The 2,451-nt window shown below is 38.1% G+C and overlaps 1 non-coding gene across 1 annotated transcript; it reads right to left on the bottom strand.

Annotated features, from left to right (window-relative positions):
* Positions 1 to 1,990: 1,990 nt before the first annotated feature.
* Positions 1,991 to 2,097, bottom strand: LOC136524891 (small nucleolar RNA R71). Its single transcript, XR_010776242.1, has one exon. It is a non-coding gene; the product is annotated as a small nucleolar RNA R71 (small nucleolar RNA).
* Between the last annotated feature and the right edge of the window lie 354 nt (positions 2,098 to 2,451).

Below are 2,451 nucleotides of genomic sequence, written 5' to 3'. Positions count from 1 at the left end.
GGTTTGAACTGATAATTTCCATGAGTTTTCATGAATCTATGTTTTCAGCAGGGTTTATCTAGAAAACCATCAAGGAGGATCAAAATGTCAAATTAAATCATGATTATCCGCAGCGAAATCAACTCCAGAAAGTTCCAGAGGACGCTAGAAGCCATTCCACCGAAGCAGACTTGTAGAGGGTGATAGGTGGGGCCAGCCGACCCTACCTACAAGCTGGCCAGCCACTAGGGCCCACGTGTTAGCCTTCGCTTTGTATGTTGGTTCTCCACCGCCTTAAAGATTGCATCTACGCCATTTATTCAAGTCAGTTTGGTCCAAGGGCTCAGGATTGATGCTCCAGCCTATATATATCAGCCCCTACCCCCTCCCTGAGAGAGCATTGCATAAGTCAAGAGTAGATGAGAAATTAGGGTTTCCAGAGAGAGTAGAATAGAGCTCTAATTCTTCAAAGTTCTATTATAGGCTAGCTAGCAAGATTTAAGTAGAGTTTGGGCTATTGCTCAGGATTCCAGATTCACCGTCTAGTGGCCGATATATCCATTGTATCCCTCTTTATTTATGACTTTGTGCTACTTCAATATTATGTTGCTATTTATTATGTTCCTAGTTTGCTCTAGTTATATGCTTGATATAGTTATGATTGATTATGAATATATGAATATGTTCGCAAAGCGCTTAGCTCAATACTTGAGTGAGTTAAGTAGTCAACATTATGTAAGCATGATGCTTAAATATTGTTTACCTGCGGATGCATTCTACACTCTAGGTCATGTGGTAGATCATGGATGTGACACTCCTATTGAGTCCTTTGTAGTCCACTCCCCATTTACAGAGCAAGTAGAACCCAGTTGCAAAGGGAGTTAAGCTCTGTTCTTGATCTTCCTTAGTAATGTTCCTTATGCATAGATACAAAGTTAATTATGCTATAGATGAGAGTGTATATACTTAGGTGTACAAAAGACTTTGTAAATAAGTAATGACTTAGGAATTTTTCGCTCTTAACTAATCTCCTGCCTAGCCATGCTACATTTATGAGTATCTATTCCTATCTCTGGATTACTATCAATGCCTTACACTTATCATTTGACTTACCCCTTCAATAGCATGAGAGTTAATGATCTTGTCATAAGTATGCATATTTGTCAATATCTCTTGCCACCCCATCGCTCCTCCCTATGGATAAAATATAAATAACGATACCTGGTATACACCTAGGTGAAATGCTACAATGATATATTATCTGTGTGCTTGCAGATACTTAACATATATATATATATATATATATATATATATATATATATATACAAGTGTTCTTAATAATTACGAACAACACATTCTGGCATCATTGCTAGGAATGACAACCTAGCATTAAGGTGATGCTAAAAAATATCAACAACCATTTATGGCGCTGTGCTGGGGAGGGGCACATGGCTAAAGAGAATTGATAAAATAAATACATATTGATGAAATCATAACTAAGCACCTCTACTTTAGTAGGCTTACCCTTATTTGTCTTTGTTCAAATCTTATATAGGGTATTGCAGGATTGGTTGTGATTAATCAACAAATTCCATCAATTACAATCAAACCAATCAAAAGGAACCTTCACACCAGTTTCTAAAGCTATGGCTGACAAGACTCTGCATGAATTCTCTGCTCCAAGCACGAAGAACATTAGCACTGGACCAACACTCAAAACTAACAACCTTGAGTTTGAGCTCAAGCCAAACCTCATCAACATGGTGCAAGCTACCCCATTTAGCAGAAAGGCACATGAAGATGCTAGTGCTCATCTTCAAAATTTCCTAGAGATAAGCAGCATAATCACCATCAAGGACATTGCTCAAGATATCATACTACTCTGCCTATTTCCATTGTCGCTAGTGGGAAGGGCAAAGCAGTGGTTTTACACCAACAAAGATGACATCAATACATGGGCAAAATGTTCGAAGGCCTTTTTAGCAAAGTTTTTCCCTATAGGTAAGACCAATGCCTTAAGAGGAAGGATTTCCAATTTCCAACAATAGAAAGGATAAACCATTCTAGAACCATAGGAATGTTTCCAAGAATACATTTTAGATTGTCCTCATCATGGTATGGAAGATTGGTTGCTCATGCAAAACTTTTATCATGGATTAACTCAGAAAGCTCATGAACAACTTGATGCTACTACTGGAGGATCATTTATGTCACTCATCCTTGGAAAAGCTAAAACTCTTATGGAGAAGATAGCCTCTAATCAAGGCTGGTCTCAATGCAATATTCAAGCATGCAATAAGAGCGAGGAAGTACCAGAAGAGGTGTGTACACTATCAACCAAAATGGACGTCTTGTTGAATTGGCTTGAACAGCGAGTCAATTACAAGAAAGATTGTCAGGCCATTCATGATGCCTTAATTCCCATAATGTATATGGAGAATATTTGGGGTTGATTTTCCCAAATATCAAGAA

This window comes from Miscanthus floridulus, chromosome 18, assembly GCF_019320115.1.
Source record: "Miscanthus floridulus cultivar M001 chromosome 18, ASM1932011v1, whole genome shotgun sequence".
Taxonomy (NCBI): Eukaryota; Viridiplantae; Streptophyta; class Magnoliopsida; order Poales; family Poaceae; genus Miscanthus; species Miscanthus floridulus.
The sequence above is the reverse complement of the archived record's forward strand: the minus strand, read 5'-3'. Positions and strand labels throughout refer to the sequence as shown.